Source organism: Zootoca vivipara, chromosome 4, assembly GCF_965207765.1.
Source record: "Zootoca vivipara chromosome 4, rZooViv2.hap1.1, whole genome shotgun sequence".
In the NCBI taxonomy this organism is placed as follows: Eukaryota; Metazoa; Chordata; class Lepidosauria; order Squamata; family Lacertidae; genus Zootoca; species Zootoca vivipara.
In genome coordinates, this window is record NC_142587.1 from 56926687 (window position 1) to 56941096 (window position 14410).

Here is a 14410-nt window from a genome sequence, read left to right on the forward strand (position 1 = left end):
GGACTCAGTGCTAACTACACAGCCTGTCCCTCTGTCTCCTGTCCCAGTAACTGAGGGGTGTGTCCTACATTGCAGCCCTCCTAGCCCCTCCATTATTAAGCTGAATAGTCCCATGATTCCAACAATGAAGAACAGCATTGAAGGTTCAGAGGATAAATTGTAGAGATAACAGCCATGTTATTTGAGGGGGAGCTTTTGGATTCAGCAAATCTATCTACACATCCTAAGTTTGTTCTTTCTCACAAAACTCTGTTTATGTTCACCCATTTCCTATTTTTCTCTTGCCTTTGAGGGAATTGCAGAATTGAGGTTTAAACACACTGTTTGAAAGTACAAGTCAACTATACCTATTAAAGTCTTCTGTGGAGCCTTCTGGATGTGAGAATTGAATCACAGCATGCTTATGGAAACTTATAAGAATACTCTTAAGTAAAGCAAAGACAGCAATTATTGCTTTTCTTATTATTTATTACATTTATATCCCTCACTTCTTCCCAAAGAAGCCCAGGGCAGCAGCAAAAGTGCTAAAACAATACAGCCACCTTAACAGGCAGAGGCGCCAGGTTGCCCCCAAGATTGGGGGCCCCCAGTGTGTGTTGCACATGGGAAGTCACACACCTCTCCCAATGCTGAGCAGGCCGGTGCAGCCTTCTGTTATGTCGCACTGGGCCCCATCAACACTGAGGGGGCCAGGCCCCCTTAAAACAAATATGGAAGGGGCTGAAGATGCCTCAGCTCCCTAGAGTTGGCACAGCTGTTAATGCATAACCATTCCAATACAGTTGCAGAGAGGGAAAGATCTCAAAAGGCTTTCTGGAGGAGGAAGATATTCAGTAGGTACTGAAAAGACAACAGAGATGGTGCCTGTCTAACAGTCAAGGGGAAGGGACTCCAGTGGGGAAGGTGCCACACCCCTAAAGGATCAATTCCTACTTTATGGACCACTCTCCAATTGGGTTGCGGACATCTGTCCAGTAGGGATAGATACTACATGGAATATACTAGATTAACTATGGAATTAACTTCCCTAATCTCCACTTTTCTCTTTAGAAAGTTGTTTTATATTAGAAGATGAATTATTAACTCTAACAATACACGCAGTCTTGCACTGAACCTGAGACTATTAGAAGTTGAAGTGAAGGAAACTATCCACTGCACCTGAAAGGGCATTTTAGGTAGCGTACACACACCATTTTTTTATCCCCTCGGGTGTTTAGATAAAGCACTCATCCATTCCCCTCTTTGAAATTCAGTATTCTTCAATCTTCAAGCAGCACTCAGCCTTAAGTGACTCTTAAGACAGCCTAGAACATGTGTGATTTTTGCTTTGCTCTTTTCAGTAAGATATTGTGGCTGTTGAAACAGATACTAACATTTGTAACTAACCCAAATAAATGTTAGTTCAAACAGGTATCATTTCCCTGTGCCATTATTGGTGTGAAGTCAACAGTCAGAGTGAGGAGCAGAGATTATGATAATAGCTCCCACTCATTGTTGTTCATTTTAAAAAGTTTTTATTAAAAACTGTGAATTATGAGGAAAAAACAGAAAATATTACATATATTAGGGTTGCCATAACTTGAAGAGCAAAAAAGAGGCAGCTCAAGCCACTATCGGCCTGAACTGGGGAATTATTATTATAAGCTCAAGCCACCCAAACCTCAGTCTGCACCTGTGCCACCCACCTGTCCACAGGGTCAGGGGAACACCTTGAGCATTGTGGGACAGAGAAGGGAAAAGAATCTTAGGATTCAAGCTACTGAACTAAGGAGCATGTTACAGCACTGCCTTCATACACACTAAAGAAGGATCTATGGGAGTATTGTTCAGTGGCCTTGACAAAATGTCTATTTTCATGCCCCTAGCCTTCAACTTAGCATTCAACTTAGGTTAGTTGTAGGCATCCGTCTAGATCCCCTGAAACGTGGGAGACGAGACAAATTTGTATTTGGAAGTTCTTTGATGAAATCTTTTTAATGAGCAGACATCTAAAATTTGATATATTTAATATCTTAAGGACATGTTGAATCCAACTTTGGTTGTATTTGTTTCTTGCTGCATTTCCTTGGATTCCCGATGTGACAGCTCATGTATTTGCTGTTCCTAAATCTGACATACTCAAGTCCCATATTGTCTTGCACACTGACTAGTCTACATCAAAACTCTTTCTGTAACGGAAGAGAACATTGCAGGTTGCTCATCTGCAGTAAATACTTTGCATCTACAAAAGGAAAGAACTACTTGATCATGTAAATTCTTTATAAGGTCCCTTTTTAAATGGGGCCCTTAGAACTGCACAAAGTACATCAACTTTTGGCTACATTTTTAAATTTATCTAAATAATCCTTGTATTAATTTCAGTCTTTTCTCTAATAATTCCATTAAGGTGGTGATCATGTCTACACTTAATTGGGTGTAAGTCCCACTGAATGTTGCTGTAATTACTTTCATGTGCACATAGGTTTTGCTCCACGTTTACATTTTTTCACTACCACTGAACACTGTATGCTTTCAGTGAACTATCATGACTCAGATATCTCTTTCCTCAGCAGTCAAAGCAAATTCAGATCTGATCAGCTCTTGAGGGTTTTAGCTTGTTTCCCCTTAGCATGATTTACTTTGTACTTTGTCTGCATTGATCTTTTCTGTTCCCTTTTTGCTATTCCACCCAGTTTGCATGACTGGGGGGGTTATACCTCAAGTGGAAGCCCTGATCACATGGTCTACACATGGCTAAAACCAATATGAATGGGAAGGGGAGACTTACTGAACAGGCCCTTCCATGGAAGTATTCGAACCATGAGCAATTGATTAGGGTTCCAGATCAAGTAGGAGGCGTAGACACCAAGAGTCATTTTTAGATGTTTGTATTAAACATTGAAGAAAAGTCATTCAGCATGGCCCTGCTTGCTACACACATGTTGGCATTAACTGTGAGTTAAAATGTTTGAATATGCATGCCTCACATCATTTTCTAGAGTATCAATTGTCCAAATTTTATTAATAGCTCCAGTGAAATATAAGGAATCATGCATTCATATGGAAAATTACACTTAGAGCTGCCTGTACGAGCATTAGTAACAGGGGCTGTAAAACAGGCTTCATTTAATTACTGCTATAAGACACAGAGGATTGTACAATCCCTGCTATTACTACAATAAAGTGGTTAACGGATTGTAAAATACCAATAATTCTTGCACTTTTTATAAATCAGCAAAGTAATGAGATGTGCTGTCCACTCTCAATGGTTCTGAAAGCTTCCATTCTATTAAATACGCTTTTATGGACTTTAAGTAATAGGCTTTTTAAAAAATCTTTATTTTCTTGACATTTTCTCTGAAGAATTGTTCAGTTTCAAGCCACTAGAATTAAAAAAGCTTTCTGAAACAAATGCACTCTCTGTAAAATATTGTGGATTTGACAATACGGATGGTTCAAATTCAGGTTTTACTCAGAGTAGACACATTGGTATTAATGGACCTGACTTAATCATATCCATTAATTTCAATGAGCCTACTCTGAGTAAAACTTAGTTGAACACCACCCAGACAGTTTTTCAAGATGTCTAGCTACCGGTAGCATGGCAGCCCATGGGCCTAACTGCCTGTAATTTGGCAGGCTTTGCCCACTCTTGGTCCAGGCTTTGTCCAATTGAAAACTCATTGTCTGAAAGTCCTATTCCTTCCTAGCCAGCCACTTTATAATCCATCTACCCTGCCAGACACATTCAAGAAGGGAAATGGTGACAAGATTTTCTCCATGAAGGATAATGTAATAGTTACCATGTCAGTTTCTACAGCTAGAATGCTCAAAGCCCCAAAGTTATTACAGCCAAAGGGACAGAGCCTTACAATAACATCTGGTCTCTGAACATCTTGTCACATGTAATGGGGTACTATTAATGCTGTGCCACCCTCTTGTTAAGCAAATCAATATGGTAAAACGGTTTCCATTTCATTGACATTCTTCAACATTTAAGCAGCCACCAATTATATGTTCCTACCGTGTCACTAAGGAACTGAAAGCCTCTAGAGTAAGTCAGAAGCAGTTGACATTGTATCAAGCACTTATGAGCAATAAAGTTGGTATGTAGTGGTGAAATCACTATAATCTATTTTTCATAGTCTGGGAATATTTTAACAAACTGACAGATTGTCAAAGGGTTTCACTCAGGGTCAGGCTACTTGGCCATCTCCCACACAAGGTCCACTGAAATAAATATAGGTTTCTCAAGAGGATTTTTTGCTGGAATCAGACAAGCAGTTCAAACTTGCTTCAGGTTAACTCAGCAATTATTGAAGATTAGAGAGAGGGGCGGGGGGGGGGGAGTTATTGGCGAACTTTTCCACTCCAGTCTGAGGGTCTTGGATAAACTCTGCCTCTCTCTCCACAACCCTCAATATTCCTTACTCCTCCAAAACACTCCAAACCTTTATTTCCGTACCTTGAATCAATAGTAGCAGGTGTAACAGTGAATGCACACATAGAAAATAAACATTTCCCTCCTCTACTTTCTATCACCCTATCATACTGGCTAAGATCATGGTGTATGATATAGTATTCCCAGGGCTTCTGCAATTTTAATCAGAGCTGGAATAAGAGTTTGGAATAAGCCTCCCAAGTTAATTTCAAGACCTCAGTTCTGCAGTAGGTTACTGGGACAGGAGATTAAGACCATATGGGGACCCCCTTATTGCTTACTTAATATGATTCCCCCATTCCTTATATATCCCTTGGAAATTATCAATTCCATTTTATGGTAAATCCCCTTTGAGGAAAATGCTTCAATTCATTGCCTTCTGTTATGCTATTTTCAGTCTCTACAGTGTTCTCAAAGCCACCAACATGAGTCTGACCAAACTGCGGGAGGCAGTGAAAGACAGGGGTGCCTGGCGTGCTCTGGTCCATGGGGTCACGAAGAGTCAGACACGACTAAACGACTAAAGAACAACAACAGCTATGCAGTTAACTCCTAGATTTTATTTTAAATAAATAAATAAATCAGAGCATAAAAAGAAGAAACGTGCAAGTGACGTTTTTAGGAAGATTGCCAAGATGTGTTCAGAGCTGTTTGGCAAGCTGCATGTTTAATTCAGTCCCTGCGGTGTAGGGAAACAATAGCAGCTAAAGTGCTTTGCTACACTCTAGCTGGAGTGTGGCTGTTCTGAAGTTCATCATTTGAGGACTGAACCATGACTCTTTGACCATTACAGCTCATCCCTGCACACCACTGTCTGGACCTGAACATGGCTTTGGTGTAGTATCTACTCACAAAGAAGTTCCACTGCACTAATCTTTTCAGTGCCTGCTAAAAACATTCTTCTTTAGACAAGCCTACCCAGATGCCTAGAAAGTTGAGGTAAGTTTTATTTTCTTTTAAAGTATGGTTGTGTTTTTCTTGATTTTGTAAACCACTTTGAGGTTTTTTACGATCAAGCGGTGTACTGTATTTCTATAGTTGTTGGATTTTTTTAAAAAAAACAATGACACCACTATATTCTGCCCCTCTCACTCCCCAAACAAAATCAATCACTCACATTTACATAGTGGTCTATTTTCTGCATCTTCTTTCCTACTTTTTTTAAAGCAGTTAACAGCTACTTGGAGGAACTAGCAAACACTGCTCTTGTCATATCCTGAAAATGGGGGCTCAACATGTCCTTGGTCCAGGATGGGAAGATATGATGAACTGTAGCATCGTATAGAGGGAAAGGCAGCTGCCACCCAAGATCCCCATGCTCACTGCTCCATGCAGGTACTAAGGTAAAGGTAAAGGACCCCTAACAGTTAAGTCCAGTCACGAATGACTCTGGGGTTGCAGCGCTCATCTCGCTTTCTGGCCAAGGGAGCCGACATTTGTCCGCAGGCAGTTTTTCTGGGTCATGTGGCCAGCATGACTAAGCCGCTTCTGGCAAAACCAAAGCAGTGCATGGAAATGTCGTTTACCTTCCCGCCCGAGTGGTACCTATTTATCTACATGCACTTTTGCTGTGCTTTTGAACTGCTAGGTTGGCAGGAGCTGAGACTGAACAATGGGAGCTCACCCCATTGTGGGGATTCGAACCGCCAACCTTCCGATCGGCAAGCAAGGCTCAGTGGTTTACACCACAGCCCCACCCGCATCCCCGGTTGGAAAAAATAATGGAAAGGTTTGAAAGGCAGCCTTAGACCACCTCAAACTATTTGTTGTGGTACAGATTCCTCAGGTGAACTCCATCCAAATTAGCACACTAGTAAGGAAGGAGAGTTCCCCTGTGAATTCAGACCCCATGAATTCTTCACCCATCCCTGTTTGCCAGTCAACACCACCCTGATTCTTTGGCAGCAGGTTGATCTGAAGTTTGAAGAAGACTCTCTGAGCTGTGTCCTCTGATAGGCCTCTTTTATTTCAGTGCGCTCCATTAGCCTTGGCATGTTTCCCTGGGAATGGGTGGAGCAATGGGGGCACTCCAGGGCATTGTGGGATGTTTACATCCCAGCACTCATCAGAGTTTAAGGGAAAGCCCAGGGCACCCATCAATGATGGGGCATCAGAGTTCAGAAGCCTCAACCTCTTCCTGAGGATACCAGGTGCTGATGCTGATGCTGGCCTGGCTAAGCATAGGAATGGTTCACATTTCACTATTTGTAGCACTGTGGTTCAGCTGATCCATAGGATTGCAATGACAGGCAGTAGTTAATTTATGTCAAGATCGCTTACCTTTTGTCTGACAGAAGCATATTCATGGAGCCCCAAATTTTGTAGTGAAGGGAAATCAAATCCCCAAAGGAAATTTTAAATCTAACAAATAGCTTATGAAGAGTCGATTGTATTGATTGGGCGGTTCCATATGTTGCTGCAATAGCAAATATACTCACATCATGATGTTCCGACTCCAAACACAACAAGGACAAATCATTGTGGATTGCCTGGTGGGAGGGCTGTTCTCAGTCATTCATCCACTTCTTACGCATCACTCTGCCTTCCTTATGTGTTTGCTCATGGGCTTTATTATACAAACATTTGAGGGCTAGCCTATACATTTTAGCAGATGTACAAGTCATTCCCTGATGTGCACTGATGGCTTAAAAAATTAGAAAGGAAAAGACCATAAGAGGTGCTTTTTAAAAAAGTTTCTTGAATGAGTTGTTGGAGCCTAAACATGTTAGGTGTAAATTCTTTAGGGCAGCTGTTGTAGTGTTGGAAGGTACCCCAAGGGTCATCTAGTCCAACCCCCTGTGATGCAGGAATATCAGAGACTGTATCAGCAAGATACAAAGCCTAATCTTCAATCCACACCCACCCAGTGCCCCCACCCCACCCCTGGCCTATGTCTGCAGCTTTGAATTTTCCTTCTAGTGGAAGGAAAGGGAACATTCAAGTAGCGACTGTGCATTATTTCTACTGTCATACAACACATATTTTGATTATAAGATTACCTTCAGCTAAGGAGTTTTACTATCTACTGTTACAGCTGAAGGAGAATATGGCAAAATAAACATGAGTGCAAGTGAGAGAAGACATGAATGATCCTGAAAAATCACTGTAATTATGAGCATCAGACATGCTTATCAAGACTGCTTCTCTTTATGGAAATTTTTTTCTCAACAGATTACTCCAAAAACGGATGAAGTGTACAAATGTAATAAAAGAAAGGAAAGATGTACTTCTCTTGCTATGATAAAAAGTCATTCATATTTAGATGTGCTACATTCATTGATCTACAGGTGCCTCAAACTTTGCCAAGGAGTCTCGTTGCTGACAAGCAAAGAAGTGATCTTTGTTGCCCCCTTGGGGGGGGGGGGAAATGAACCAGATTTGATGGCTTAACCTGACATCAGCTATTTTAAAAGAAAGAAGTATAAGATGGGAGAAATGGATGCTTTTGTGAAGAGTGTGCAAAGAAACAGATCTGACAGTCTTATGGGTGATATACAGTAACTGTGGGCAAGCTTACTTCTACAACAGTAGTCACATAAAACTGTATTCAGCAGAAATTCAACGTCTTTGGCTGCCGGCCAGTTTCTGTAGGCTTCCAGAAATCTGGCACTTGTGCAGCTTAATCCTGATTTCAATAAATATAAATTTCTGTCTTTTCCATTTGGTGATTTATGCCAGGCTTTGGCAAAGTAAATTGCACATTCCATTTGCAGTTGCCTAAATGGGAGCAAAGAGGATGATACTCTTGCAGTGCATAAGATTTGCAATGGGACATGTGGAATCGGAAAGTGTTTCTCAGCACATGGGATGTTTGCATACAGCATGGGAGACCTTTTGATATACTTGGGGGAAATGGGATGAATACTATATACAGATGCTTTCAGATTTATCTGGCCTCCCAGAAGCTTGTTCTCCATGAGGGTCAATACTTGATTGCACAAACAAAGTGCACACGTCAGTATTTCTTTCCATCCTTCCACCCAGACAGGGTGACTGAGAGTTTGGTTTTGCTCAAATGCCAAGGCTGATGATGGTGATGGGGCTGCGTTCACAAGGGAGGTCTGTTCATATAAACAGTGTGATGTGTGAAGCACAAACTCAATGCAAAATCACGCCTTCTCTGCCACAAAAAGAAAGGTGACAATTTATGCTTTTTATGTTTACAAAAAAAAATGGGAGCATGATCTCACATGTTTTCATGGTCGCCTTTTTCCACTGCTCATGTGAATAGCTTTATTCTAGTGCTGTCACCCGATTAATGACATATCAGTTGATCATTCATATATGTTTTATCTGATGAAAGTTGCAATCCTATGCAAACTTGGGTAAAGGGGCCCCTGACCATCAGGTCCAGTCATGTCCGACTGGGGTTGCGGCGCTCATCTCGCTCTATAGGCTGAGGGAGCCGGTGTTTGTCCGCAGACAGCTTCTGGGTCATGTGGCCAGCATGACAAAGCTGCTTCTGGTGAACCAGAGCAGCATACGGAAACGCTGTTTACCTTCCCGCCGGAGCGGTCCCTATTTATCTATTTGCACTTTGATGTGCTTTCGAACTGCTAGGTGGGCAGGAGCTGGGACCGAGCAACGGGAGCTCACCCCGTTGCAGGGATTCGAACCGTCGACCTTCTGATCAGCAAGCCCTAGACTCTGTGGTTTAACCCACAGCGCCACCTGGGAGTAAACTTACCTAGGAGTAAACCTGAAAACAGTGGGGCTTACTTCTTAATGTGCATGGGATTGCAATGGAACTGTTTAATCTATCAATCATGTGTGTAAAAACATTAGTTCTGATACTGGATACGTATTTATTTTTAAGTGAGACACATATGAGTCACACCAGACATCATTTTAGAAAAGGCATCTCTTCCATTGTGAGAGAAAAGTGGAAATGCATTGATTTAAATGGTATTTGCTACCTGCAGTTTTTATAACTACTTGTCTATTCTCATTTAAAAAAAGAAGCTACTGCCTGATTAGTTGAGATACAGTCTTAGTCAATCAAAATATTTAATTAATTAAATAGGCATTCCTCGTTTTTTCCCGACCATCCCTTAGCATCTTCTGTAGTAAGTTATCATTATTATTATTTACTGAATTTATATACAGTGGTACCTTGGGTTACAGACACCTTGGGTTACAGACACTTCAGGTTACAGACACTTCAGGTTACAGACTCCGCTAACCCAGAAATAGTACCTCGGGTTAATAACTTTACCTCAGGATGTGGCGGCAGCAGGAGGCTAAAGTGGTACCTCAAGTTAAGAACAGTTTCAGGTTAAGAATGGACCTCCAGAACGAATTAAGTTCTTAACCCGAGGTGCCCTGTACCTCCCTATATCCAGAGGTCTCAGGGCGGTTCACAGAACATTTCATTATGGAGAGGCATCATGGCCAAGGATTGCTAACCTCAACAGGACAGTTTGTCCCATCAGATTTTGAATACCTGAACCAGGGAAGGAGTGCTTATTTGGGGAAGCTGTTCCTCATTATTGCCATATCGGGGTTAGGTGGAAAACTGGGTCAATAGGAAGAATAGCTCCTAGCTAGACAGCTGCCACCCCATTTGACATTAACTTCTCACTTTAAGATGACTTCTAGGGGGCAGGCGGGCATCTGGCTGGCCTGTTGCTGTTGTCTGGCTGAAATCTGCACCACAGAGAAGCAGCTCCCACCACTGTGCAACAGAGGCCAAGCCAGAGAATATGGGGAGGGGCGTATTAAGGACAGGATGGAAGCTCTGTTGAAGAAATGTTTCATTTAAAATGTGTACATATTTTGTCTATGTATATTTTTCTGCACCTATTTTTCCACCAGGACCTCAGTAATACAAGTAAGTGGGGAGGGGGACTGCTGCATTTGGATGATTACCAGCTGGTGGGAAAATGCTGAGTGATCATCTTGACTAAAATGTATATATAGACAAGCCCTATGACTGTAAAAAAAAAAAAATATCTGCTAGTGTTTATGCCAGAGAAACCTCATTTACATGTTCTTTAAAAAGCTGCAAGCTTTCTTTTTCCAATACTATCAATAATCAAAGCACTGCTGGTTAACAACTTGCATACGAGCTGGTGCCAGAAAGTACCTATAAATGAATCAAGCTATGGCTTTTCATAAATATCCCCTTTCCCCTATTTTTGGAATTACTATTCCAGTTTAAAAATCAATGTCGATTTACTTCAGCACTTAAGCATTTAATTAATTAAAATCTCAATAAATAGTGTGGAAACATGGATAAGAGAAGATGATAGGAACTTTAAAATATGGTCAGTTAGCAAATTATTGTCATCATCTGCTAAGAGCTGCTGAGACAGTGATGGAAGTCTTTCATGTCTTTCAGATCCATCATCTGTTTTGAAGCCTGTCCATTAAGGTTTGCAGAAGACTGCATGGTTTAATTTGAATGTAATGATCTTTTCAAGCATCCTTTACAAATCATGCTCCTATATCAGATAGGTTAAACATTTTAAGGTCTAATATTTTTTTTAAAAAATCATTTAGCTTGGTGAGGATGCCCACTCACTTATGTTAAATCTGTTCTCCCCACATCATGTTGTGAGTCCTACTTCCTTTTCAAGAAGATTAGAGAATGGCCATCTGTAAAGGATAGTCCCCAGTTTGAAGGGATGTGCGGTCCAAGCCCAGTTTGTAGATAAAGATCTTTAAGAAGGGAGAACATAGGCCTGGAAATTGCCCATCAACAGTTAGCACCCAAACAACACACCAAGCATGGAGATGTGAGGAGATTAAGAAATTTTTGGTCTATAGTACATGAAGAAATGAAGAAGCTGTTGAAAATATCTTTAACAAAGAAACCAAAGGCATATCTTCTTGGACTATTAGATGAGGAAATACTGCAAGGGAAGAAAAAAAAATTATCTATGCAAGCACAGCTGAGAGAGTTGTGATAGCCGCAAAATGGAAATCGCAAAAGATACCTACAAAGGAAGAATGGATTTGCAAGTTAAATGAATATCTAATTTTGGCAAAGCTAACTGTGATAATAAGAAATCAGTCAAATCAAAAATTAAAAAAAGAATGGGAATGTTATGAGGGGTATATGGTAAAGCACTGCTCAGAAAAAGACATGCTAATATGCCTAGATTAAAATGCTTCTGTCTCAGAAGACAAGTCAGTAAAGAAAGAAAATAGAAAGAGAATATTGGGAAAATTACAGAATGAAAAGATTAATGTGAATATAGATATTAGAAGGAAATCGAGCAGGGGTGGGGGGAGTAGGAAGGGAAAGAAAAGATCAAGCAAGAATGAATGACGATACAGAAAGAGAAGGGGAGGTGGGAAAGGGTGGTGGAATTAACAGCTCTCTAATGCAATGTATGTCAACGAATTGTAACATAACAGAAAGCTAATAAACACACACACACACACACACACCAAGCAATCACTCAGCATTCTCCATTTAAATTATGATTACTTTTTCTAAATTTGCATGGATGCATCGATTTCGTTATGACATAAAAAGAGCCCTGCTTGATCAGACTAGAGACCTACTTGGTCCAGCATCTTGTTCTCACAGTGACCAACCAGATGCTAAGGAGAAGTTCACCAGTAGCTAGGAAATGAGGGCAATAACACTCTTCTCGATTGTGTCCCCCAGCTGCTAGTGTTCATAGGCATCACACTTCCAGTACACAGCTTTCATGGCTATTAGGCATGGGTAGCTTACAATCCATGAATCTTCTAAGCTGCTCAAGTAGGTAGCCATCACTAAATCTTGTGGTAGAGAAGTCAAGAAGCAAGTTTGTGCTGTGTGAAAAAGTACTTCCTTTTTTCATCCAAAATCTTCCAATATTCAGCTTCACTGGATGACCCCAGGACCAGCTTCTAGTGTTGTGGGGGGGGCATGTCTCTTATCAGTTTTCTCTACGTCATGTATACACACCTCCATCATGTTCCCTGTTGCCTTCTTCTAATCTAAGGAGTCCAAAATGTTGTAAGGTATATCCTCACTAGGGAGTTGTTTCAGTACCTTTTCTGCACCATTCCAGCTCTTCCAGAACTGTACACAATTTTCCAGGTGTGGTCACGCAATAGATTTCTTTAATGGAATTACAATATTGATAGTTTTATAGAACACATAATTCACCATTTTCACAGCTGTCGCTCACTAGGTGAACATTTTCATTGGGGTATTGACCCAACCCCAAGATCTCATTCCTGGTTAGTTATCATCATTTCATACCTTCTTAATGTATATGTGAAGTTGGGAATTTTTGTTTAGATGAACATGCAGAGTTGACAGACAGAAAGACCTTTCTTCAAATCCAAACTCCTCCTCCTCTTCTTCTTCTTCTTCTTCTTCTTCTTCTTCTTCTTCTTCTTCTTCTTCTTCTTCTTCTTCTTGTGTCTCTGTGTTTTCTTCAGCTGCCATGAGTCCAAAAGGAAAGAGGGAAAGTAGGCAAAACCTGAATGAGAACAAATTGTGTCAATTCAGACCTTAGATCCCAAGAAATATCAATTTTAGTTTATTTTTTGTTGTACAGCACTTATATAACACTTAATATTTCAAAAATATTAAAATATTTCAAGAATCTCTAAGTGGTTGTACAGTCTAAAACAAACAGTATATTATTAAAACTAAAATGATTTTTAAATAGATGGGGCAACCAATCCAGTATGCCTGGATTTCAGTGTATTTCAGGACTTCCAATCTAGCAGACCCTACTGCACTGCCACTGGCTTCATCAATATTGTAGCATTTTACACAAAAACACACACACACACACAGCCCAATAAATCCATCTTATTTTTTTCTCTAAATTCCATGTTACCTGAATAAACAACCCTTTCTAAATGCAAAATGTTTTTTTTCAACTGTTCTGTCTGCGTCAGAAATGGAGTCCATCGATTTCTGAGGAAGCCAATTATTGTGGTAGCAAGACATTATGATTGCTATTAACTATGATATTGTATGGGCAGGGGCATCTTTGGTGCTATTAGTTAATGTGCAGGCTAATATCGACCATCTGTTTTCAGGCAATAAATATAACAATGTTAGACACAGGTGTTTGTTCAGCATTTTCTTTTGACAATTGCATGACGTGAGTTCATCCTGTCTGATTAACCATAGGTATTAGGATTTATAGTCATGACTTTAATCCAACTCTAGCTCAAACTTGTATTGAGATTGCATTTTTATAACTTCAGTTTAGAGGAGCAAAATATCAGTCTCATGTAAATAATTAGAGGCAGGAGAGAAGCTGATTTCTGATATTAAACTGAATCATGTTTTTCAATAACTAAATATTACCAACAAATTAATATCTGTGGCTCAAATGAAAGTGAGTTAATGCCCATTCCTCTGAACACACTTTAATGTGTGACCAGTAAGCATTTACATTTTGGCTAAATCTCGCTGCCGGCTTGAAAAGAAATATTTGACCTAAAAATAGTATTTCTTTCTGTGTCAGTTCATGAAATTACTTGATAACAGTGTAGAAGATGGAGAGCTGAGCTTGGGTAGCCTCCAGACAACCTTTTTATTGTGCATTCGTAATGATTTGTTCTCACAATGATATTGGGGCAATTATATGTAATCCGGTTATAAATAATGTTGGCACCTGCAATAGTGTTGGGTGGTCATACTGCTTCATTTCCAATTGGTGCATGTCCTGTAGCTTCCTGTTAAAATCTCGAATCTTTCCTGGAGTGCCCCTCCAAATGGCAATAATGCAGTAACACTGGAGAAACATCACATAACAAATATTAAAGTGGAATAGGGTGTTGACAGTCCAGTATCCATGCAGCGTTCTTGTGTCAATGACATGGTGCAGAATACACTCACAAAAAGGTGTAGCGGGGACTGTCAACTAGAGAAATCTGGCTTTAATTCCATATTCATATATAGATCTTCCTGATGGCTTAAGGAATGTATCTTAAGCAACCTCAAAAGGCTGCAGTGAGATGTGATAAATGGAGAAAGAGCAAGATGAAAATGTGACAGATAAGAGACTAAAGGAAGTTCAGATA